This window comes from Columba livia, chromosome 2 (genome assembly GCF_036013475.1).
Source record: "Columba livia isolate bColLiv1 breed racing homer chromosome 2, bColLiv1.pat.W.v2, whole genome shotgun sequence".
Classification (NCBI taxonomy): domain Eukaryota; kingdom Metazoa; phylum Chordata; class Aves; order Columbiformes; family Columbidae; genus Columba; species Columba livia.
In genome coordinates this window covers 3906114-3933717 of record NC_088603.1, presented here as the reverse complement: position 1 = coordinate 3933717, position 27604 = coordinate 3906114, and positions in this window count along the sequence as shown.

Genomic DNA, 27604 nt, shown 5'->3' with positions numbered 1-27604 from the left:
GTTAGCCAAAGCACCTCTAAACGGAGGGAGTGAACTGCAAGGGAGCCATATCATCTCAGTTGACTTTATGGCAGCAATAACATTTAGACATCTAATCCACCATTATTTCAAATGAGAAACCCTCAAAGCTTGAGCTCAGCCTCCTTTATCACATTGCCCTTTATTTTATGGCAATTTATAGGTGGTGCCGTCACTGGGGTATGTGATAGTCCATAGACTGTTTTGCACTGATCCTACAATGACCCAGCAAGTGAGGGAAATGTCCATTTCCCATACAACACTATGTCTATAGTTGTTTGCTCCATCCTGTTCTCTAGCTTTGGGGCTGATAGGTTTACCTCCAAATGGAAGAAGTTAAAACTTCTCCCCACCCCTCACATAATCACCCTCATGGCCATTCACTCACAACCTCACACTTCTCAGACCCCACATCTTCTCATTGCCACCTTGTTTGTAAATCACAGAATGGGTTGGGTTGGAAAGGACCTTCAAAGCTCATCCAGTGCCACCCCTGCCATGAGCAGGGACATCTTCACCAGCTCAGGTTGCTCAGAGCCCCGTCCAGCCTGGCCTGGGATGTCTCCAGGGATGGGGCATCTGTTGGTGCAAGCCAGCTCTGATTTCTAGGTCCTTTTATCTTTCTCCAGCTCTGAGAGGTACAGCCTTAATCACAACGGTTGACTGGGGAATTTTTTTCTCACTTCGACATCTTTCCTTGATCCCTCTGTTCAAACAAATCTTTCTCCTCCACCCTCATGCCCCTGTGAGCATCCTTCCTATGCACGTTAGCCTGTGCTCAAAACAGCCTTGTAAGCACTTAGTTACAGGATGGAGGTTAGAGAAAGACCAAAGTGATTTTGATGAGAAATATCTGCAGTTACATCGCCTCAGGCCGCATCCTTGGCAGATCTAAGACCTCATTAGCACAGTATTGCATTTATTTATGGAATTTGTAATACACTTTGGGATAAAAGGACTACATAAATGAAATATTGCCAGGAATTATTAAAGTTTAGAACGATGTAAAAATCAGGACTTTCAGTGTTCTTTTGACTTCATCCCTCATCTCGTTCTCTGTATCACTGCACTCTGTAACAATTGGGGGGTGGGGTGGGCAGAATAATGAAAGATGTTTAAAGGGCACCAAGGGGAGTGGTTACATCAATTCAGTTCTTAGAAGAAGAATAGTGAAAGCCTCCTCTCTTTCAAATGGGAGTAAGAATAAAAAAAAAAAAAAAAAAAGATGATTGGAATGTTTTATAAGGCTCGAGGAATGCAGTGTTTGTACCAGTGTTACCAGTGATGGAGGTGGACACAACTTCTATGGAAATTCGTCCTCCAGAGCCCCATGTTGTGAAAAAGGCCAATGTGGGATCAGTTCGATCATCTCGGTGCACCGAGAAGGGCCACGGTTGTACAAACGTGTACAACAAGCCATTTGAGCCACTCGTTATACCCATTTTGATGGTGCAGTGTGCTTTAAATACACCAGCACTATTGAAGCTCTATAGCCCCTAGTGTGGGAGCAATTATGGTGCTGTAATTACACAAGTTCTACTGTGTGCGTAGAGCTCCAGTGGTGAAACATGAGACCTCAGGCTATAGGCATATGACAAAAAGTATATGGCAAAAAGACAAACTCTTCCAGATCCAGCTGTGCTGGTGAGAGGGGACACAAACCAGCCCATCATGTTTCCTCCTCCACTTCAGGGGAGTCTACTGGTGGGTGGCCGAGCTGCTGGTGTAAGCCCTCCCAATCCACTGCAGGTAAAATCAGAAGGATTTGCTCAGTTAAAGTGATTTATTAGGGAGTCCAAAGTACTTCTTCCCTATCTGAAAACATCTTTTCTTGCTGAAGACCAGTATTTGAGAGGAAATTCTCACCAACGTCTTACAGAGTCTTAACACTGTTGTATTTCTTATGTGCATCTTAATCATTTTGCAATATTCAAGAAACCTTAGTCAAGAAACCTCTTGGTGCTCTCGAGTCCCCAGGCTGCAATGTAGCAGGATTAACAGAGACCATCATGGACGAGGTGTTGGGAAATGTTATGGTCTCAAAAACCTAATGAAGTTGACAGGTGGTAGTAAGATGCATTTAAGGTCCTTGAAGTTCTCATTACCAAGGGCTTCACCAAGTTCAAACCTTTGTTTTCAGAACCCCTCTTTAAAAGCAGCGTGGTACTCAACTGACAGATTAAAAACTGAGGTTATGTGACCTCTGCAGTGAAACAGGATGTTTATATGCTAGTAAACAAACAAGGTCAAGGCAGGGACACTTTCTAGCCATCATCCACATTGTCAGAACAATCAGTAGAAGTGCTTTCAGAGACTATTTGATGACACATGGGGAACTGCAGGGGCAGAACTGGGTTAAACCAAAATGAATCATAGAATCACAGAATGGTTGGGGTTGGAAGAGACCTCTGGAGATCACCTAGTCCAACCCACCTGCTAAAGCAGGTTCACCCGGAGCAGATAAATGAAGGAGAACAGCAAAGAAGATGACACTCACTACAGCAAAGGAGACATTTGCTACAGTGCTGGATAATAGAGTGGAAAGAAAGGAGAATTGAGCTTCTATGAGTGAAGGACAGCCCTGTTCCTTCTCAGAAACACCAGCTTGTTGCGTGTGTGTTGTCTCTTTGAAAGCACCGGCCAAGCTCACCACAAGGATATGTTCTGTGTTTCAGGATTATGAGCACAAGTGCATGACTGCAAAAAAAGCTTGAAACACCCCCACACTTATCTGCTTATCTAAATGTTTATGCTTCTCGCTCTGAGCTAAGCAACATGTCACAAACACCTTGTTGACGTTCCTGCTGGGTCAGCTGCTCACATTGTGCAACAGGCAGCTCTCTGGTCACCGAGGCTGCAATGGGGGAACTGCAGAGGTGAAGATGGAACCAAGGTCCAAGCACAACCATCAGATGACATAACACCATTTCTGAGCAATCCTGGAGCCACTTCCTGCGGCTGCATTTTCCAACCACAACCTTAAAATAGAAAGCAGACATTGTCTTGCGACTAAGAGACTGTATATTTGAAGACTGGGGAACAGCATTAGCCCACTTAAAAAGAAAAATACAGCTCACCAGAACTGATTCTGCCCTAGATATGAAGCAGTTTGTAAATGCTGATTGTACCAGCAAAGCTCCTGCTTGACTTGTTGCTGCTAAGAATGATAGAAAACCCAGGTAAACCCTCCTGCTGTGGGTTTCTGCATTCAGAAGCAACACTTCTCAACAGCAACCTGGAAAGATGCTCCTGGTTTGGTTCCATCTCCTGTCAGTGTAAGAGCTGAGTTCAGCACTGGGGCTTTTAGCTGCCTGGGGCATTTATTCACCCCTCCTTGACATGCACTTTAGCGGGCATGCTTCTTCTGAAAACTGCGGTACCGCTGATATATGAATCAACAGGTCCTGAGTCCTGGAGACAGGGCAAACCCTCCTCACCACCTCTCCTTCCTGCCGGAGAAACCTCAACAGCGCTCAGTCCTTCTCCTGAGCATTTCAATAGGGACAATTTTCTCCTAACGCCGGAGTGAGGGCTGGCTATGGGAGTAGAAGGAGCAGGCAGCTTCATGCCACAGCCTACTTCTCTCCTTCCTTTTCCCATTGTGGAAACAACCTGGCTTTGGCTTATACATGGCAAAAATCCAGAGAACATTTGACCCAAAATCCACCAAAAGTTTTTGCCAAGAAGCTTGCACTGAACCAGGTACCCTGTTAAAAAAAGGGCTGTAGAAACACTGAGCATCTCCATACCACCATGTGGCTGGGATCCAAGCAACAACATTTCCTAGAGATTAGTGGAAAATTCAGAAAAGGCATCACTGGTCCTCTCAGGCCACCAGGGAAATGCATCCTAAAATGAGGATAACGAGTGATATCCCAAGTTAACTGACCTGTGGTTCTCAAGGATTTACTTCTGCACAGAGTACGGCTCAGAAGGAGATATGCCCAGAAGATGCAGGTGGTCAGAGGCCAAAGCCATGGCTGCAGTAGAACATCTTGCTGTCATCCAACACCCCTACAATCCCATCCCTTTTCTGAACAGTGTAGGTATAAAGGATACTGTCCAAAATCACAGGGCAGAGATATATAGAATCACTGAGGAGACAACATATAAAATTTCTGGCACTGGCCCTACACTACTGCGTCCCCTCATCGCAGTGAAGAAACCTGGCACCAAGCCTTTGTGCTGCTCCTGGTTGTGATGTAGATCACGGGGTTTTCCAGAAAGCAAAGAAATGAAGATTTATCCCTTGGCCATGGCCATTTAATATCATCAGCAGAGCTGTGCAGAGAGTGGTTTGTCAGCCTTTTGCCTTTCCAAGACATCTTCACCAGCTCAGGTTGCTCAGAGCCCCGTCCAGCCTGGCCTGGGATGTCTCCAGGGATGGTTCATCTACCACCTCTCTGGCCAACCTGGGACAGGCTCTTGCCATCCTCCTTGTAAAAAATTTCTTCCTCAGGTCTAGCCTCCTTTGGTTTAAACCATTACCCCTTGTCCTGTCGCAACAAGCTCTGCTATAAAGTCAGTCCCCATCTTTCCTATAGGCCCCTTTTAAGTACTGAGTCTGACAGGCTGAATAATTTCCAGACTCAAAAACACTGAGGACAATTGCCTTTTGCCTACCAGCAATAAATACCTCCAAGCCATGAAACTCTGGACAGGAGTTACAAGCTGTGGTTAATGAACATGATGTTCAGAGAGCTCATTCTCCTTTTTTTTCCCCCTTCATAGCCTGCATAGAAGTGACAACTTTGGTTTTGCTGAGGATGCAAAGGGAGCAAGGCCACACACACACTAACCAAGAAAGCACATGCAGCTCCTGTTCAGGCTGGAGTTTGATACAATTCCCTTCCTTCACATACACTATTAGTAAATTGCTTTGATCTCACAGGTGGGCTTTTGCGGACCATGGTAACACAGCAAAGACAAATGAAAGTTGTTCTTCTTCTACAGCACAAATAACTGAACATTTTCAATGTACTTCAGATCCACACCATCACTAGATTTCTTTTGGGTTGGTTTTGCTCAAGAGAACAATAGAAAGACCAAGGGGAGCTTTTGAATTTCCTCCTAAGCAAAAACGTTGCTGTTTTACTCACACTCATGGATGAAACTCAGTGCAGCCCTCAGGAAAGTCAAGACCATCTCTCCCAGGTCATTAAGAAGAATGGATTACATCTGCAGAGACAAATGTGCATCCCAGGAGCTGTATCCCAGCTAACACAAAGGGAAAATGAGCTTGTTTCAGCTCCCCAGCACCTCCAGAGCATCTCAGATTTTTCTAATCAGTGTGTTGCAGTCTGGGTGTTAATGAGGTCCCACCCCAGTCAGGACATTGTCAGTAAGCACAGGGATGTAATTGCATTCCTGTCAACTTTATATTTTGCTTGAAAGAGGGAAAAATACAGCAAGAAGATGCAAATGGAAACACAGATCTCTCTAAGAAGTCATTTACAGGGCCCAAAGGTCACAATTTGCAGCCAGAGGACAGCAATGCCCCTATTTTTAAAAGACTGTTGGGGAAAGGAGAAAAAAATATATATATATATATATGTGTGTGTGTATGTATATAAGATAAGCACAAGGATGATTCATAACCATGAGAAAATTCCTAACAAGGCTTAAGAAATGAATCTGTTCAGTTAACAGAAAGAAAAGTTACAGGAGCCTTGACCGAGATGTGAAAATGCCTCGTGGGGAGGTAAACCCGGGTACTGGTGGGCTCATTAGCAGCATAAAAATTTAAGACTGGAAACTAAAGTTGGACAAATTTAATCTGGAAATCAGAAACACGTGGAGGGAATGGAGCTGGGCTTAGCGAAATGGCAGATTCTTCCTTTCTGACAGCTGCAGATGCAGACAGCCGACTACTAGACGAATATGCACAGATTAGAGGTTAGATTTAAGCACAAGTAAGAAGGTTAAAAAGCAATAACCTGCTTCATACAGTCTAGATGTTGCACCGGTATCTCCACTACCCCAGAGCTGTCTTGGGCTCATGGAAGAGCCACCAAAGCATTGGGATCAAACTTTCCTGAAATACTGAGATTCTTTTCATGGTTGCTGAGTTATAAACACATTTCTGTGTTTACGTCAGGAATAACCTGGTGAACTGCTCCACCGTCCATTTATATCCTTCATTGCGTATTCAGCATTCTTTGCATAGTCCCCCCGCCACGGGAGGCTTCTGCCTATCCAAATATTTATGTGGGTGTCATCACTAGAGCATCTGAGCATCGACTCTTCTTTAAACAACCTACCCTTAGGTGAAGCAGCTTTGTTCCTGGTCATGAAGAACATCTACAGCAGGATGCAAACTGGGCTAGAGCAGCGTTGCTCATGCTATAACAACATTAAATTGGCTTTTTAATGACTCCAGGTAGCCTGCATTGCTATTTTATTCCTTTCAAGAGAAACCAGGTTAACTGTGTTTCATGCTGCAGAGGTTGCTCACAAAATGGAAATGAAAACAAAAAATAAAAGAAAGCTGATGGTGAATGTACTTAGTGCATCTGTGCTGCACCTGACTGCATAATTTCCTTACGTCTTTTCCCTGGGGAGAAGCACTGTAAACTAGCCCCAGTATTCAAGATGTGAACAAATCCCAATTAACCCAGTGGCAACTGGTAAAGCCTGGGTTTTCTCCTGCCACCAGAGCAACACGGGGACAACATTTATCACTGGCATGTGCCGACAGCACCATTTCTGCCCACTGACCCATGAAGCCTTGTAGAAGTAATCAGGAAAATGGGGTGATGGCTATGGCTTGGTGTCACCTTCAAGGCTGGCTAACACGGACACCATTAAATTGCTGCTGAGATAAAGATTTATTTCAGGTTCTCAAAGACTGCAGAGCACACAAATATGCACACTCACACATGTACCAGTGCAATTCTGACTCTGCCTATAGCAGGTCTCTTAAAGGCATCCATCTGCCCTTTCTTTGGGGAAATTCAATCAAACTGTGTCAATACCAAAATAACGATGGACATGAGATCGCCTGAGTGCCCAGTGTAGTTTGGTGTGACCTCTGTTGCTCTTGTTGCTCTCCATATTATTAACTCCGTGAGAGAAAGACCCAGCCTGGCCCAAGAAGAAAAGTCTGTGTCTCTGAAAACCAAGAGCCAGGTTTGATACAAGAGGCCTTGCAAATACACGATGCCCTAAGAGAGCAAGTTAAATGAAATATGGGCAGTTCCTGGGTTCAAACTAGCCAAAATCGGCAGCTTCTCCAGTCTGGGCATCCAGATTCTGTCACTACAGTTTTCGACACCGCATCCTCAGGCAATATCTTTTCACAGAATCACAGGATGGTTGGGTTTGGAAGGGACCTCTGGAGATCATCCAGTCCAACCCACCTGCTAACGCAGGGTCACCAGAGCAGATCACACAGGAAGGTGTCCAGGCAGGTTTGAATGTCTCCAGAGAAGGAGACTCCACAACCTCTCTGGGCAGCCTGGGCCAGGCTCTGGCACCTCAAAGCAAAGAAGTTTCTCCTCATGTTCAGATGGAACCTCCTGTGTTTCAGTCTGTGCCCGTTGCCCCTCACCCTGTACCACTGAACAGAGTCTGGTCCATCCTCTGACACCCACCCTGAGATATTTATAAACAATGATGAGATCCCCTTTCAGCTTCTCTTCTCCAGCTGAACAGCCCCAGCTCTCTCAGTCTCTCCTCATCACGAAGATGCTCCAGGCCTCTCATAATCTTCATAGACTCCGCTGGACTCTCTTCAGTAATTCCTTGTCCTTCATAAACTGGGGAGCCCAGTAATTTCTTGTAATTCTCTCATGCCCCATTCACTTACTGCGTTTGGCTTCTGGGACTCAACATCATCATCGAGCTCTAAAGGCACTTCACTTCTATACAGAGCAGCTTCAAACAGTCATGCAGGCTTGAAATCAGACAGGTTTCTCCAGACGATAGGGTTGTTATTCCCTCACCAAAACATGAAAGCTCTGAGTGGGGGAAAAAGAGGAAAATACAGCATACCTGTACCTAAGACACAAGAGATACGAAACTGAGTATCTCCTTCTGGATGTTTCCTTCTGGATGCTGAGAAGAGCCAGAATTCTCTTCCAAAGGACCAGAAGCTTTTCATATTAAAGCATTTGAACTTTTCAGGCTTTAACTCAATTTCTCACAGCTAAAGGCTTGGGCAAAGATGCAAGACATGCTACAGCAAAACTTGTTGCAGTGATTTCTCACCTTCCAGTCCCAGCGGTGGCTTTCATTGGAGAAAAAGAGTTCCTGCACTGGCGTGACACTGGCTTGATCCCACTGCTCATCCCAGCCATCACCAGTTTAGAACAAAAAGCACTATTTGAGTTTGGGGTTTTGCAGGAACAGATGCCGAACACCATAGAGGAAATGACCTCAAGTTGCACCAGAGGATGTTTAGATCGAATATTAGGAAATAGTTCTTCACAGAAAGGGTTGTCAGGCACTGGAACAGGTTGCCCAGGGCAGTGGTGGAGTCACCATACATGGAGGGGTTTAAAAGGCATTTAGATGAGATTCCTAGGGACATGGTTTAGTGCTAGAGTTAGGTTATGGTTGGACTCAATGATCCTGAGAGTGTCTTCCAACTGAAATGATTCTATTCTATTCTATTCTATTCTATTCTATTCTATTCTATTCTATTCTATTCTATTCTATTCTATTCTATTCTATTCTATTCTATAAATTTGGAGCTCCTAAGCCTTGTAAGTCTCTTCAGCTCTCCCTCTGGGTACTTCATTTAGCAAGATAATGAAGTCTAACCCTGTTGGATATAGGGAGAAGATGGGGGGAGAGGGGGTGGAAATAATAGGTAAAGAAGCAACATAAACGTTGCTGCATTGGATTCAGATTAGTGGCAAAAGGAGGGTGTTCTATTCCATCACTACTGAGCCCAAGGAGGACACAAATGTTACACCTGCAAGACAAATTTCCTGCAGGATGTTCACAGTCCTCACCAACTGTCCCTGTGTGTTGATGTGGCACCACAAGTCAGACGAAGACAAAACTTACCATTTTCCAAAAACAGCCCATCAAAGTCAATTAAAGCCATGGAGAGCAAAGCAGCACTGAGATTTTTGCATGTGTTCTTTGCTTGTTCTGAGCACTGTTTTTCTCCTTCCTGCTTGTCTCAAACCCTGAGTTATCACACATCAGCCCTTAAGAGACCCCAACCAAGGCAGGTTTAGTTCCCAAGATCAAACCACCATGGCTCTGCTTGGTTCATCTTGCTCCAGTGGTGCCTCCCACCCCTTCCCACCCTCCCTCCCCACCTGTGTCAGCATCACTGGGGAGAAAACCTACAGAGTTTTATCTCTTTGCTCTTCTCCCTCTCCTCCAACTGTAATTCCTCTACCAAGAGTTTTGCGTCCTACCCGTGGGATTCTCACTGTCCTCTTCAGGATCAGGGGAGCAGCAACTTGTTTTGGGGTCTGCTCCCCCTCCCCGGTTCTCTCTGTTTCACAAACACATGATATCACCCTCCCCTACCCATTTTTCATTTATTTCAGCAGCTGACAAAGGGATAATTCCTTCGTTACAAGTTTAAGGAATTTTCTGATTTTTCTGGCTTGAAAGTCTGAGGATTGTGTCTGTCCGGCTTCCTCCGTCACCACCTAATGGCACGCAAGAAAACAGCATTTAGATCCCTTTAAATTCTGTATAACTGATGTTATAAGAGCAGGTTCCCACAGAGGCACCTATGGGACTTTGTGAGCAGCTCTGTCCCCGTGGATTTGCTCAAGAGACCAGCACCTGAGCACGTACCCCTGCCAAAACAGCCAAAATTAGTCCTGCCTCAGCAGTCCAGACAGGGCAGACTTTCCCAGGGAAAAAAATCAGACACTAAAAATTATTGGTTTCATTTTACTGTAGGGATCAGAGACCCAGAAGGGAAAAATGATCCAAGGGTGGGAGCAATGCAGCACAGGGAATTAAATCAGCTCCATCATTGCCGCAGAATTGCACAGAGGTCCTTCCTTGCTCCATGGAATCATAGAAACATTTTGGTTGGAAAAGCCCCTCAAGATCATCGAGTCCAACTCTTAACCCACCCCTGGCACTAACCCATATCCCTGAGAACTTCATCTCCGTCTGTCCAACCCTCCAGGGTTGATGACTCCAGCACTGCCCTGGGCAGCCTGTTCCAATGCCCCACAGCCCTTTGGGGAAGAAATTGTTCCCACATCCAACCTCAACCTCCCCTGGCGCAACTTGAGGCCGTTTCTTTGTGTCCCTGTCTCCCCTCAGCTCCTGTTCTCCAGCTGAACCCCCCAGGTCCCTCAGCCGCTCCATCACACTTGTGCTCCAGCCCCTCACCAGCTCCGTTCCCTTCTCTGAACTCGCTCCAGCACCTCAAGGCCTTTCTTTGCATGAGGGGCCCAAAACTGCCCACAGGAATCGCGGTTTGGCCTCCCCAGTGCCCAGCACAGCGGGACAGTCACTGGCCCATGTGTGTGCATGGACCTGCTTGCAATGATCTGCATCACTAGTCCAGAATTGCTGATTACAGACAAGTCCTTCCAAAGAGACTTGTACAGGCATTAAATGGTAGTAGGCAATGACCTTCTGCTTCCCCTTACACCAAGGCAAAACCACCAGTCATAAGGTACTATCCTTATAGAGGTCTTCACCTTGTGCCTCTGGGGAAGATCACAAGGAGTCATTTTATCTGCCCTCACCTGCCCAGGAGCAACACATCTAAGCTTTAGCTCCTTGACTTTCTTTTTTCCCCAAGTATTCCTCCCTTTCACATTGTTTCTAGTCACCTTCCAAATATCCCACTCAAAAACCATTCTGAATATAATGTGCTCGACACATTCCTGCAGACAGATGTGATGCTGAATGGTTTATTCTCTGACATTCAACATATCAGTAAATCCCGCACTTTTGTTCAGCAGGGATTCTTGATGCCAGGAGGTATTTAGTACTCCAAGATAATTCTTTTGTGAGAAAATGAAGCATAAGTTTAACACCAGGAATCCTACCTGGGTTAGCAATGAAATCCAAATCAAGAAGAGATACTGTATGTTTTCTCTCCACGGGGAACAGAGTTTGTGTCATTGAGAGGGGACAGAGTTTGTGCCATTGAGAAATACAAAGCCAGAAGTTACCTTGGTTCTTTCTCCTCCACAAAACAGCATAAGAACATATTTTTTAGCACTGAAAGCTAAGCCTAACTCAGGTTTGACCTGCCTGTCTTTCCTAAAAGCTGTAGGGAAAAGCTGTGGACAGACAAGGCTGTGTCCAGGCACTCCTGACAATGCATTGAGTCTCTCTAAACCAGCACAACCACACACCTTGCTGAGAAAGGTGGTTGTTTGTCTCTCTATTTTGGGTGTCAGCCCATGCAAGGCCAGTCCCCAGCTGTCTGTACTGCATCATTTTGCTGAGATCACACATAACCACACACTGGTTTGGGTTGGAAGGGACCTCTGGAGATCATCCAGTCCAACCCACCTGCTAATGCAGGGTCACCAGAGCAGATCACACAGGATCATGTCCAGGTGGGTTTGAATGTCTCCAGAGAAGGAGACTCCACAGCCTCTCTGGGCAGCCTGGTCCAGGCTCTGGCACCTCAAAGGAAAGAAGTTTGTCCTCATATTCAGATGGAACCTCCTGTGTTTCAGTCTGTGCCCGTTGCCCCTCATCTTGTCGTTGGGCACCACTGAACAGAGTCTGGTCCACCCTCTTGACACCCACCATTGAGACATTTATAAACATTGAGATCCCCTCTCAGCTTCACTTCTCCAGGTTGAACAGCCTGAGTTCTCTCAGTCTCTCTTCATCAGAAAGATGCTCCAGACCCCTTATCATCTGCTGCTCTTCAGCATTTCTGAACAGAAACCATCCCCTGCCAGGCACGAGGAGATCCATGCCTGGCTGATGGGCAGCTCGGATTTGCTCTTTCACAAGGTAACAAACACTGTCTCCCTCCTCACCATGTACAGCAGTTAATTAGAGCATCTCCCCTCCAGAGATCACCCAGGCTTAAATGTTTCCCCGGATTAAAAACAAAAAAGTCGCTCGGCACTGACAGGCGCATTAAAAAGAGATGCTGACAGGTCTGCCAGGGCTGAAAAACACTGGCAACATAAGGAAGAAGTCAGGCTCTGTGGTATGTCAAGGTTGTCTTGTCCCTTGAATGGTGAAACACAGCAGGTAGCTTGTTTTGCTACATCTAAGCCTCATCCCAGGCCTCCAAAGAGAGAAACCATCCGTATTCAAGAGCCCAACTCCATTACACGTTGGCAATGGAAGCTCCTTGTCCTGCTCCACTGTCCTCTGGTCCCATTAAGATGTCGTGATCTCAGAGATGCTGGAAGGGGAATGGAAGAAGACAGTCATGAGAAGGAATCAGGGCTCCTAGATGGGGACACAGTGACAGGGTAGAGGAATTGGAGGCAGAAGGGTAATATCCTGAAGCCAAATGTGACTCAAACCACCTCTTTTCTTTAGCCCGTGTTGCTCAGGGTGTTTCCAATGCCATCTCCCTGGTTAAAGGGGAGTGAAGACAGACTGGGGAGATTTGGTCTACCACTAGGCAGCTGAAGGACCAGCCCAACAAAGCTGTCGATTCTCTTTCCACTTCTGCTCAAACCTGTGGCTGTAGCTCCACACCTGTGCCTCAGTATCCCCCGTTTGAAACTCATGGTGTGGATCATGAGTGTAGAAAGGTCCTAATGAAAGTGAAACACGGTAATGTGTGTTGTTAGCACTGCTGTCAATACCTTTCCATCACAATTCTGCTCTGTTCAGGATCCCCAGCTGACGATGCATCACGCTTGCTAATGCTGAGCCTCTGTTAAATTTGATTTTTCCTAACACCCCATTTCACAGTTCTCGTTGGCTTTTCAGGACTTCAGATTACAAGTCCCTGTGCTTCACAGGCAGGGAAGGAGCAGGTCTTCCCCTGTTCAGTCCTGTCTGACATGGGTATTTGCCCCTTGCTTGTTAGGAATGCAGAAAAACAATAAGCAACACATTTCCCTTTGTCAAATGAGAACCAGCCTGATTCTCCCCTGTCACTACAGAGCAAAGAGAAGGGAAAGCACCAGCACCCTGATACCTTTTATATTCGCTTTGTACAAACATAACTGATAGTGAAAATATGAGGGCAACCCATCGCCTTGTGTTTGATAATGGCATACACACTTCTGTCACTCCAGGGCTCAGTATTTCTGAGCTCAGCTCTGCAGTAGTAAAGCACAAATTTACACCCCCATTAGCAAAAGTTGCATAGGGCTTCTGGAGCCCCTGGTGTAATTAAAGCTAGTTTAGAGGCATTTTCAGTTTTTAGGTACCTGCAAAGCTCCCCAAGAGGCTGCTGGGGTCAGGGTGGAGGTTTTGGAGTTCAACACAGCCTTAACAGCCAGGCTTGGGGATCAGAAACAGGTGTTGTGATGGGTGAGCAATGATTTTATCCAGCAGCTCTTGCTCTCCCCAATGACACAGGGATCCTTGCACCACCTTTGAGAGTCCTCGCCCCCAGTGGCTACGTCAGCCTTACATGTAAAATCCAGCTGAGCACACAATTTTTGATCACAGGAGGCTCTATCAAAGCTCTGACCCAAACTCATAGCACAAAGCAAGGAGGAGAATTCAGCCTCAGGGCCAAGGATCAGCTGATTTTTCTCCCAGCTGGGCTCCTGTGCTCTGGGCAAAGGGCTGAGATGTGGATCACAGTTGTCTGACTTGAACAGCTCTTTCCTCAAAGCGACATGGTGCCTCAGGCCAACAAGCAGCTCCTGGCAGAAGGACCTTCTGGAGAGCAGGAGAGAGGTGGTGCTGGCTCTGCCACTGCTTTGGTCACCTTTTCCTCATGACTTGCCTTCCCTCAGGTTGTGTTTAGCTGTCTTTGATGTTAGAGTGAAGTACAGGTACAAAACTCAGTGATGCTCATTGCCCTGAGCCCTGGAGACTGAAACATGATGGGAAAGGACATCGGGAAGCCACTTGTCCACCTGCTGCATCAAGGCTTTGTTAGTTATACCTATGCCATCATGGTAGTGTGTTTGTGACCAGGGATGGAAGCCCTTCCCCAAAATCCCTTCACATTTTGAACTTCCCTCACCATCAGGAAGCTTCTCCTAACATTAAACTAAAACTTCCCTTCTGTAACATAAACATAAATTTCTGTCCTTTTCCCTTTGGGTATGGAAAAGAGTTTATCCCCTTCACTTATAGTTCTCTATCACCTTCTTGAAGACGATAATAACCCCTCCACCCAACACTGAACAAGTCAATTTCTTCTATATGGTCATAGGTCATACAGCTCTTCGACAGTCATATTTCCACCAGATTTCCAAAACTGTCCTTCAACTTGTTTGGCCACATTCACAGGACTTTTACTTGTCTCTCCCATTCCCTAAATATCTGTTCTTTGGCCGGTCTGACCTTGTGAATCCTCAGGACGCACAATGCCCTTCTCCAAGGACATGCAGTAGGAGAATAAAGACAGATGTCTTTCAGAGGTTTCAAACACCAAGTACTTTTTGCTTCAGCTGTGACAAGCAGTATCACTGAAAAAGTTAATTTCACGAATCCAGGAGAATCTGGAAGTACTTCAGCCATCCTTATAGTTCAAATCTACAAAGTTCAGGGATGCAAAGGGAATGATTTACTGCCAGGTTAGCCAGTTTTATATGAGATACCCCTCGAAGTCAAGGGTTTGTCAGCTGTTCGGATATGGTCTCTTTGTCACCTCTGAGTGCAACTTCTAGAGTTGCACCCGCACTAGTGAATTAAACAGAAATGAGGAAAGTTCCAGTCACTGAAACTTATCTATACCCTTGATGGAAACAAGTGGCCCTGGCAGGGATTTGGCCACGGCCATACAGTTCCCAGCCACAGTTTAAGACTGATCCTAAAGTACAGAAAATATAAGCAATACAGAATATATAAGCAATATAAGCAATACAGAATATATAAGCAATACGCAACCAACCAAGCAGTATCACTGAAAAAGTTAATTTCAGTTAAAAGCAGTTCCCAGCCACAGTTTAAGACTGATCCTAAAGTACAGAAAATATAAGCAATACAGAATATATAAGCAATACGCAACCAATTTTGTTTTCCTCAAGGTCAGCTCTCTCAGTCTGCATCCACACTACAGAACAACCGGTCTTTTCTGTGCCCCAAAAATACAATTATTATTAATTTTGTTTGGGTTTTTTTTCAGTTCAGTTTATATAAAGTAAAGCAGTGGGCTGTGCTGCAGCCCAGCAGAGTGGAGCTTGCATGACTTGAAGGCGAGGGGTTGAGGTTCATGCCCTGGGGTGGGATGCAAGGGTGTGAAAGGATGTTGGAGGGTCTAAGTTTGCTTGAGTAGCACCATAAGACACTGCAGGGACAGAGGACTATGGTGGGAAACAGCCACTGAGGTGAATTATTGCAAAATCTTGTCTTGGTCTTGGAAAGATGTAGATGGAGGTGCGCAAATCACTGCCTAAGAGTGAGCAAGCAGTTAAGAAGTGAGGACAATACAGTCTCTAGCGCCTGACCTCAAGCTTTTGCAGTCTAGAGGAAACTGGTGCAGTCTCACCTGAAGCACCGAGTGCAGTTTTGGGCACCACAGTATAAAAAGGATATAAAGATACAGGAGGGTGTCCAGAGGAGGGTCACAAAGTTGGTGGAGGGTTTGGAGGGGAAGCCGTATGAGAAGTGGCTAAAGTCACTTGGTTTGTTCAGCCTGGAGAAGAGGAGACTGGGGGGAGAGCTCATGGGGGCTCCAGCTCCTCACGAGGGGAGCTGGAGGGGCAGGACTGAGCTCTTCTCTTTGGTGACCAACAGAACCCGAGGGAATGGCAGGAAGATGTGCCAGGGGAGGTTCGGGTTGGACATGAGGAAAAGGTTCTTCACCCAGAGGTGCTGGACACTGAACAGGCTCCCCAGGGAGGTGTCACGGCCCCAACCTGACAGTGTTCAAGAAGAGACTGGACAATGTCCTCAGACACACGGTGTGAACTGTGGGGTGTCCTGTGCAGGGACAGGAGTTGGACTCAATGATCGTTGTGGGTCCTTCCAACCCAGGACATTCTATGAATCATTTTGCTTGCCACAATGGAAAGTTTTTTCAGACCAACTCAGCTCATTATTTCTTTTCAATACAGCAGCCTCCCTCCTGGGTTCCCACCCACACCCACGTACACACACACTTGCACAAGCCTCTCACACACTCAGCCACCCACGCACCAGCTTCAGCAAGCAACAGGCAAACACACCCAAACAAATATGTGCCCAAATACACCCACGGTCCACCCGAGAAACAAGAAGTTGCTGAGTTCACCTCTTTTGCCAGCTTCCCCGTTTGATCAGATCACTCTCATTTATCTTCCACCGCCGAGGCCCCAAATATTAGGGCATTTAATTGCGGCATTTCTGAATCAATGTGGTTTTATCGACTTCTAAGGAGTCACTCTGGATTTGCACAGGACAAACAGATCGGAACCAGTTGGCAGTTTTGTTAAATGTTCTCCCCTTAAATCAATACTTAATACATGAGAGGGATACTTGAGAATGAATAAAATTTCTCCGGAATGGAAGATAATTAATTACAACCTGACTGCCTGCTTTGTTTCCTAAAGCAAATTTGCAGTCTTTTAAAATGATAATAGATATAACTTAAATCAAAACAAAACAAATATGCCGCATGAAAAATAAGGCAATAGTGCTCTTGGCAAAACTCCCTTTGGAAAGATAAATGAGGTTCATTGATATTTTTAAAGGATTTATCCAAGTTCTAGAGGCAAAAGTTGTAGTTCAAATAAAAATTCAACTTGTTCAAGGGAGACAAGGCCTTGAACAAACAGCTCTAGGTGGCCTCGGTTGAGCAAGGGAGGTTGGACCAGGTCACCTCCAGAGGTCCCTTCCACCCCCAACCATTCTGTGACTCTCTGACATCTCCTAGTCCGAACTGAAGCTTTATCCCTTCCATTAGTTCTGCTTGGGACAACTGATGGCATGAGGAGTTACTCCACTGTCACCTGGTCCTTCAATTCAAACCAGGCTGCAGCTTATAAAACTTATAAAACGGTGAATTGATACTGGTGAAACAAACCCAAAAGGTAGGGCCCGGAAGTATCAATAAGAAATAGCAAACAAAATAATTTCAGTTACAGAGAACAAACCACGACTGAACTGGACTGATTTTAGACCATGATGACAGACTAGACTAAGAAACTTGGTATAAAATAGGAAAACAGTTGAATGACACAGCCCCACTTGGCAGATCCCAGAGGACCTGGGCAGCATTAACCCCATTGCCAGTCCCATCCACCGTGTGGGTGTTTAGTGATGTCCTCGGACTGTTTGTGAGAAAGTCTTGTATTTTCAAGGAGATGCATTTTTGCACTCAGTGTTTTGAGAAAAGGGTGAACCACTGATTGAATTCCTTCTGCTCCAGATGTTCGCCACATGCAAAGTGCCAGTTACAACACTAGCCATCAACTGGGATTGATGTACCTTTCCAAGCCAGAGAAAGAATGTTTTGTTTTGTAAATTGTTGATATTTCCTTCAATAATAACTGTTTGAGCTTCTTTATCTGTTGACTCATGGATTGTTTCATCAGTGTTGGCCCCAGCTTTAAATAACTACTTTTCTGAATTTGAAGCCAAACATTGCCAGAGTTATGCAGACAAACAGCATGTGGAGATGAGGCCAACACAAGGGCTCTGAAGGATGTGGGATTTTTCACATTGTTGCTGTGGTTGTGAGGACATTTGGGCAGAAAAGACACCCTCCAGAGCTTTGAGTCCAGAAGAACATGTGAAATCACTTTTAATGTTACTATATGAAACTCTGGAGGAAATCAGACTTACACAAGACACTTAGTGCCACATACATGTGAGAAAAATGGGCATTTTTACTATCGCAGGGCAGACTTAGCTGGTTTATATTATCACTGTTATCTGAACAAAACAATGCAGCTGGGTTTGGCTCAGCGTGGTAGCTTGTCCTTCCACCCACACCTGTTATGAGCATCTTCACTCACAAGAGCATTTCACGGTTGGTTTTGCAGCACTTGGCATGGGGACAGTTGCTTGGCTTTTGTTAGAGGAAACGTTCCAGGAGATGGTGGGGCTAAAAGCAGGAGTTACTCTGGGAAATTCGCACAAGTTTTGGCTGCGGTCCTAAAGGAAGAAGGAAACACAGGGCAGTAGATTCAGTAAAGAAAGGAGCAAAGTTTCACAACACAGAGGTCATCTTTAAATAGAGCTACAGTTGGGTTTTCCTGGCTGAAGCACAAATGACTAGGATGGATGGAGTGAGAAAATGCTTGTCCAGCTACCTGCCTTCCTGCCACCACACCTGGAGCATCACCTGATCTTCCAGAAGGAAAGATCACAGAATCACAGGATGTTTGGGGTGGGAAGGGACCTCTGGAGATCATCCAGTCCAACCCACCTGCTAACGCAGGGTCACCAGAGCAGATCACACAGGAAGGTGTCCAGGTGGGTTTGAATGTCTCCAGAGAAGGAGACTCCACAACCTCTCTGGGCAGCCTGGTCCAGGCTCTGGCACCTCAAAGTGAAGAAGTTTCTCCTCACATTCAGATGGAACCTCCTGTGTTTCAGTCTGTGCCCGTTGCCACTCATTGGGCACCACTGAAAAGAGTCTGGTCCATCTTCTTGACACCCAACCATGAGATATTTATAACATAAATAATAGATCCCTTAAAGTGTCATAATCCTCCAAGGCATGAAATGAAGCCATTGGAGTCCTTGGCTGGGGACAACACGATGCATTCTCTCCTCTCTAGGCGTGCAGTCTCTCAGCAATGAGAAGTGTTGGTGTTGCTTTTGAATGACTTTTGTGCTGAGCTGCTGCTGATGGGGGAAGTCTCAATATAGAGATTTCATCTGTCACAGCCCATTGCAAAACCAGCCCTGTTCATCTGGATTTCTCACTTACTGCAGGTGTAAATCCCAGCAGCCCCGTCACTGTACGTGTCACTGGTTCATGACAGATGAGAATCCAGCCCTTTATTTTTAACTTAGATGCATGAAAACAGGAGGTGACATGTACCACAACAGTTATAGACATGAAAGTTTAACAGAGGGTGATGGAAAAAATAACCAGACTTAAAGAGAGAAGTTTTTCGAGTAAACATGACTTCAGGTTGGCTCCAGCTCAGCAGAAAGACAGAGGTGAATTAACTTGCCCCAATAAAATCACAGGCCCAGCTACTGCCAAGATGTGAATGAGACTGGAGATATTTTCTCTGCTAGAAAGAACAAGTTTATGTTGGCCATGTAAGGCTGGTAAGAGGATGGACCTGTGAAACATGGACGCACACAACCACGCTAATACATCCTCTCATGGAGATGTATCTCTGTACCGTTGCACACCTGCAAAATGCATGGATGTCCCTCCATACCCCACAGATATCTGCTAAATGCAGTCCAGCTACAGACCATCTTCTAATAAAGCAGCCATCCAAGCAGAGATGAACATGTACCTTCAAATTGCTCATGTGGGTGGCCACAGGAATATTTATAAAAGACTTAAATATGCAAAAATAACCCAAAAAAGCCAATAGACTGAGCATCTTTAGGAATAAGTAGAAAGTCTTTCACTGTTGGAGCTGTTACTATCCTCAGTGTCCTGGACTCACATGAATCATACCTACCACAATTGCCACAAACCAAGTGAAGAATGAAGAATAAAGGTTAAAAATACCCTCAGATGATTTAAATTGGTTTAGGTAAAATATCACACAGGAGAAAATGTCTGTTTTGCCACAGGGGTGGAATAGACATTGTAGCAAACTGATTCCTGAGAGCTCCAGCATCGATCAAGTTGCTGGACATCTATAATGTTTGAAATGGCACCAGAAACATCACAAAGGGCTTTGAGGACACAGCGACCACCTGGAGTTTGAAATGTCCCTTCTGTCCCATTCAGAGATGGGGCAGTGGTTCTACCTGACTCAGCTGAGTTGACTCCTTTCCTCATCCCCTGTGGGACAGAAAATCTGGGATTTCAGTAGAAAACTTCTCTTGGTGATGTCTTTCAAAGGCCAAAGATTAGAAATGAGATTATTTAGGTTCTGATACGTAGACCTCAACTCATTTGCCTAAGCAAAGGTATCTGATGGCATCTGAGTGGTGTTGGGACATCTGAGATGTCCACATAGGACTGGAAGACAACCCACAAGACTTAAACCCTCCTGGGCTGGCAGTATGGGACCAAATAGGAGACCCTCAAATGCCGTTAGACATTGATATTCAGACAAAGGAATCTCTGTGCCTAAGTTAGGGAAAACAGACACTCAAAGACACAAATTTCCATGGCTCTTCGCTGGAACAGCATTAATATTCAGATGTTTATCACGCCACTTATGCCACAAATAATTCCTTTTTAAGCGTTGCTTTTATATGCTTCGTAGAAATCTCTTTGCAGAAGAAAACCAGCAATTATGTTAAGCTTGCTTCAAGCAATTCAAGCCTTTATCAGCCCTGTTCCAGTGTCTGCTTGTCTAGGATGTGTAATATCACCCTCTGCATTAATTTTATGAGTCTAATAAGCAATCTTCACACAGACAGCTATTGACTACATTTCTGAATAATAAGCAATGCACCCACATTGTCAAAGAGCACCCAAGATGCTCGGTGATACAAAGACTATCAAGTAACTTTTGTATTTAAAATATATCTCCCTTAGTCTCAGAGATACACCATCCAGCTCCTTCCCTTCATATGTTAAACAGGACCAAAGAGGGTAAACTCATACCCTTTATTAGACTGTCTGAGTATACAGTTTGAAGTCAAAACATAAGTGTTGAAGCTAAATATATGATGAGAGGAAATGCTCCAGATTGCAAGTAAGGCTGCAGGTTCATTTGCCTTCATGAGACACAAAATAATGGGATGGGGAGGAATATAATTAATTTCTTTCTTTTCTGCCACTGCCAGGGGGAATGAGATACAATATGGAGGTGTGGAAAAGTAATACACCATAAAATCAATGTATATTGATTTTTCACATCTAGTAGATTTATATATTTTACTTGATAGGCTCATATTTCAACAGATTTTATAGGTCTTCTCTGGGGATGAAGATTGAGTGATAGACGGAAAGGTCATGCCTTGAAAAATACTCTCTCGTGGGCACCAGAGGGTTTCTGCCTCTACCGTTTTGCCCACCTGGCTCATTCTGGCTTTTTTTTTTCAATCCTTATGGAGCCTCTGACAGTACTTGGTGCTCTGAATGAAATTTATCCCATTCTGGTGTGTGCTTGGGCAGGACTGGGTGGATTTGGGCTGTCTCTTACTGGCGCATTTCTCTGGGTGCGAACGGTTGTGTACAGATGAGATTTGCTTTTGATTCCTCACCACCATAGGGCTCCTGAGCCTGCACTGGTCCATGGGACCCACAGAAATGACCCGAGGCTGGAACAGCTCTGCTGGGAGGACAGGCTGAGAGAGTTGGGGTGTTCAGCTGGAGAAGAGAAGCTCTGGGGAGACGTTATTTTAGCCTTTCCATACTTAAAAGGGGCCGATGAGAAAGATGGGGACAGACTTTTTATCAGGGCCTGTTGTGAAAGGACAAGGGGTGATGGTTTTAAACTAAAGGAGGGAGATTGAGGCTGGACATGAGGAAGATATTCTTGCCCCTGAGGGTGGCGAGAGCCTGGCCCAGGTTGGCCAGAGAGGTGGTGGATGAACCATCCCTGGAGACATCCCAGGCCAGGCTGGACGGGGCTCTGAGCAACCTGAGCTGGTGAAGATGTCCCTGCTCATGGCAGGGGTGGCACTGGATCAGCTTTGAAGGTCCCTTCAACCCAGACCATTCTATGACATCCTTACACTGAGCAATGAGGAATGGACGAGCCATCCAAAAACTTGTAGGAGATCATTTAGTGAAATCTAATTTTACGGCATGTTCTTCTGTAAGGATAATTCCTTAACGCTCTTCTGCCACAGCTCTGGAATAGTTTGATACGCTAAAACACAGATGTACACATAGTACATCTAAGAGTCTAGTGCTGCTGGGTCTTCCTGCTTTGTAACGCAGCAAAGGTTTGTTGGATATTCAGGCAGCTCGATTTGAAGGTGAGATGTATTTCCCCAGACAAGTGGTTGATTAGAAGTCCTTTGCAGACCAGAGAAGCGGGTCCCACAAGTTGTCTCTGTGTGATGAAACGTGGTGGCCTCTGCCAGTCCTATGGCCCCAGCAGTACTTCACAGCACTCTGGTGGGTTTGAGGTAGTTGGTGGGTTTGATGGTGTCAGTGGTATCTGCATGTGCAATGTGGGGTTTCTGCATGTGATGATTTGGAGCTGGTTGATTTTCATGCTAATTGTGGGATCCAGAAAGCAGATACTGGGATACTGGGAGGGAGAAGGAGGACAGGGAGGATCAAAATGGGTCAATGACAACTCTAATAAGAGTGACCGAGAGTAATCAAGATATAAGAACAAAGTGTTTTATTACTGTTATCACTTATTACATCACATTGTAGAGATAAAGTCAGGGTATTTGTTGTGCCCTTTATAGTGCAGTCAAAGGTAAATTGGTCCACCCTAAAGCTACGCTCATGCTAAAAAGTACCTCTTGCTGCCATCCTGCCTGCCTTTTAACGTCCTAAATCAGCTGAAGAGGAGGATAACAAATTGATGGAGAGGGAAAGCAACTGCACACTGAGCAGTTGTTTCATTTGCTTTCTCCAGCTTACGAATCCCACTCTCCTGTGGCACTTTGCCCAGTTCATTTTACTTTAGCAGCTGGTAAATGAATATGTGATCAGGAAACATCTCCAATAAATGCAATTACTTCTCTGCTGGGGAGGCTTGTGGCAAATGCAGCCCAGCAAATCTGTATATGAAACAATAAAAAAGAAGAGAAGAAATTAAACACGGAGGCTTTCCTTGAGAAATTCCAGCTCAACTTGATTCTCATGGGTTGAAGGAAACAACCGTTCAGGTCCTAATCTGGTGGAAATCAAGAAACAGCTCTTTTAGCCATGGGCAGAATTTCCTCTGGTGGATCTACACTCTCTCCTGCTGTGATATATCTTTAGGGGAATAAGTTCTGGTGGAAATCACAGTTATTTTAATGCAGCAGCAACCGGAGGCTCCGCTGAGCCGTGCGAGGTGCTGTACAAACCACATTTGCTGACACACCGGCTGTGGATTTTGCCCGTTTACTCCGCAATCAGTTGCTCGGAGATTTCACGGTGCGATCACAAAGTGCCGCCTCTCTCCAGGCCTATTACATATTTATATGTAATAAAAATGTTCCTGATCTAAGTTCATACAGTTCAAAGGCACCGTGGAAAACCCTTCGCTTATGTAAAGAAGAAATGAAGAACAAGAGAAAGGAATAGAGAGAGATAGATCAGATTATTCTGCTTGGATATCAGATTGTTCCTTTCTGCTGGAACGTGCCTGCAAAAATACCCCCCAAAACAAGCAAGCAAACAAACAAAAAGCTAAAGTGTTTTGTGGGGTTTTTTGGTTTGGTTTGTTTTTTTTAAATAAATCCTATTCAGGACCATTTAAACACTCCCATAACAATAAAAGGGAGTGTTGCATCAAGGCTTCAACTTCTCTTTTCCTCAACTGCCAAACTAGAAGACAGGGGATTGTTTCAAAAATTCAATATGCTCTGCCTGTTGCTTTTGAGTGAAATTTCATCAGAACAGGCACATTCTCACTGAAGTTTTCTTCACAGGGAATAGTCCAAAGAAAAAGTCCTGCAGGTGTTTCATGAAGGAGGAAGAAAGACACAGATAAAGTCAGATATTCATGTATCGTGCACACAGGCCACAAGAGTCTCACGCCGGTGTCAGATCTATGGGTCTCAAGGGGACTTGAGCCTGGAGAGCAGATGCTCTAATTCACTTTCTTGAGCTCAGACGTGCTGCCTGTCATGGTGACTGATTTCCAAGACAGAGCGCGAGCACAGCCCTACGTGATCTGCCCAGATTCAAACAAGGCATCCTTGGAGAGCAGGAAATGAACACAGGTCCTTTCAGCTCCACAACTGGGTCAAAGCCTGTCCACCTCCTCGGCTTGTGGAACTCTCTGTTGAGATGTAAGTTGGTCACTTCAAAATGGGAACCCTTTAAATCTTCTTCTTCTTCTTCTTGAGAAAGTTTTCTTTTGACCCTGAGGGTGGTGAGAGCCTGGCCCAGGCTGGCCAGAGAGGTGGTGGGTGAACCATCCCTGGAGACATCCCAGGCCAGGCTGGATGGGGCTCTGAGCAACCTGAGCTGGTGAAGATGTCCCTGCTCATAGCACTGGATGAGCTTTGAAGGTCCCTTCCCACCCAAACTACTCTATGATTCTATTATAAAATCAATCCCACCTGGCTGAGACTGTTCTCAATGAGAATAAACTAAGTGGACTTCAACGGGGAGTCCTGACACCAGAGGTTTCCTGGACAGCACAACATGCTGAGGCCGGTGAGTTTCCAAGAGATGCCTGAGCTGCTGGTGACAAATTAAAATACAAAAGCTCAGGTTTTTTAAAGTCAAAGCCGTAGTCCATCACTCGCTTAAGACCCCACCGCAATGTGTATAATGCCACGACCTTTTGAACTATTGAATATGATCATTGCTACAAAAAGGACTGATTTTCTTCCCCAGCAGTGACGAATGGACAGATACGATCCAGAGGCAAAAGCTGCTTATTGACCTGGGTCAAAGATACTCTCAAAGCCCTTTTCCTTTCTATGCATACATACCCAAGAGTGTTTAAATCAGCAGTTGGTCCCATGGTTAACCAACCAACACCCCTAATTGCTCAGTACACTGATGGATTTGGGTTCTATACAGCTGACCAGCCAGTAATGGGTTTCAGTTGCAACCATTGATTTATCAAGTATTTTAATTTTTAAGTTGATCTTAAAAGGCAATGGGATACAAACAAGACTGAACACTGAGTTTGAACTAGAGACAGTCAAAACAGCAGCTACAACCAGTTTAAAACTCTTTAAAACTCTTATGTGATCAAACTCTTTGGTCACAGGTTACTCCTGCTGTTTCTAGGCCTTCCTGGACAAAAAGTGTCCTGAGCCAAACAAATTATTTCATTTTCAGGATGTTTTCCTTTTAACTTTTATTGTTATTGTAGCTGATAGAGAAGTAAAGCATCACTTTGAATGAAAAGTGAAGTATTTCAAGTGTGAAAATAAATGAACAAAACAAAACAAATGAACAGACAAAAAATTAAAACCAACAACAACAACAACAAACACTTTGGATTTTTTACCTCCAGTAAAATATTGTCCTGATACATTCTAAAATATTTGTCAGAGGGAAGAGTGAGAAAGGATTAAGGATTCAACACAGCACTATGATCAACAGATATTCCTGTTTATAGCCCCCTCTCCAATGAGCAACATCCTCTGCCCCCAAATCAGCTCAGTCTGTGCCAATGATGAGAAATGAGTCACCGACCTTTCAAATAACCAGAGGTGATCAAGTCAAGCCCTCATTTCTGTGCTAATCTGACTCACTCAACTCCTGGGTAATGAGAAGACGTGAAGATCTACATGGTTGTTTGTCAAGCACCAGCCAGCATGGTAGTAAGTGAACAAGACTCAGCACAAGCTGGGAAGCAGCAGAGTTTAAAGAATAACCTGAAATCACATCATCACACCGTGGCAGTAGTTTTGCAATGAAGCAGCAGCTGCTGCTGGTGGCATCGAGCTGTGCAAGTGTTCGGTGGACAGAGAGAGGTGGTAGCTACGTTGGTACATCTGTGATGCAAGAATGGAGAAGTGCCAATGAAAGGCACGGAGGTGAGCAGCATCATCTTAGATCATCGCATCATTTTGGTTGGAAAAGACCCCCAAGATCATCAAGCCCAACCATTAACCCAACGCTGGCACTAAACCATGTTCCTAAGAACCTCATCTCCATGTCTGTTCAACCCCTCCAGGGATGGTGACTCCAGCACTGCCCTGGGCAGCCTGTTCCAATGCCCCACAGCCCTTTGGGGAAGAAATTGTTCCAAATATCCAATATGAAACTTCACTGGCACAACCTGAGGCAATTTTCTCTAGTCCTATTGCTCGTTCCTTGGGAGAAGAGACCAACCCCCTCCATGCTCCAAGCTCCTTTCAGACAGTTCAGAGATCAGAAGGTCGCCGCTCAGCTCCTGTTCTCCAGGCTGAATCCCCCAGGTCCTTGAGATGCTCCTCTTAGTTCAAATGATGTCTCCCAATAAAAACAAAGACATCAAGAAGACAGAGGTTCTTTCTTTCCTGTCATAATTAATGCCTAAAAGTGGCTGGAATTCTTCCAGGCAGTAGAAGCTCCCAAGAGTTGGGCTGAAGATACAGCTGATAACATCCAGGGGATGTCGATGCTTCCAGTCACGCATCACACCCGTCCACACCCATATAGTCATGTGAGTCTCTGCAACAATGCAAGTGCTCATGTCTTTTTTGGAGCCTGATATGTCTCAAATAGCAGAGAGAAATAATCACCTTAGGGCACAGGAACAACATGTTTTTCCCACATGTAACCCACAACAAACTAGAATCCCACTTGGGGAAGACACTGGTGTTGCCAGTTTATTGTAACTCTCCCAGAGACATATTCTAAACATGTTAGCTGGAAGTTCATTAAGTCAGATTCCTGATAACTGGGGAAAATTATGTGAGGCCAACACCCAGAATAAAATTGTCTTCTTTTTTTAATTCAAAATACTTGAGGTAACTTTAAATAACCATGTATGTGTAATTATGCTGCTTCATTACCCACAGGCCCTAAGGTCACCTTTCTAAACAGGAAGCAAGATCGCAAAAGCAAAAGCAATCCTCTCAGATCGTATGGTTAAGTCATAAATCTGATGTGCTGCAAGTCAGCACCGTTCCAACACAAGGTTAATTCGCTCCCTGCTGCCTTATTGCCGGCTGTTCTGCACCAGTAAGGTTGTTCGTTTCACAGCCGCAGCACAGACAAGCGACGTGCACGTTAAATGATAACAACGTCCTCAAATTACTCTGTGAAGCCTTCCTGCTCTTGCTAAATTACGTTAATGTTCGATTCAGAGTGAGAAGCCCTCAGGGGGGTCTATTTGATTTAGGGTTGGCGGTGGATATTTTTTTAATATTATGCTAATCTAAACCCCAAGTGTTGTGGAGCAGCTAAGCAGCATCCAGAACCCTAAACAGAGTATGTGCTAGGGTCTTGAAAGCACAGAAATGTTGGTTGGACAGGCCATCCAGCTCAACCTTCTGCCTGAGGCAGGGCTGACACCACCAGCAGTTCACATTGTGGCTTTGCCAGACAAGATGTGGCAGCCTCTGTGGATGGAGGAACCCCAACCTCTGTTACCTGTTTCAGAGCTGCACTTCCCTCCTAGTGGGATTTTTATCTCATGTCCAACGTGAACCTTACAAGTTGCAATGACTTGCTCCATGTGTACTTTCTGCTACCAAGAAGGGTTTAGATCCATGTCAGTGATCGGTGCAATTCTCCCAAAGGAAGTTGTAGGATGCCATCAGATTGTCCCTTAAGCCCTTCTCAAGACTAAACAAATTCATAGAATCACAGAATAGTTTGGGTCACTTCCTCTTACTAACGCAAAGGTTTCTCCAAGAAAAAGCACCCAGTGTCACATCTCCCTCCATC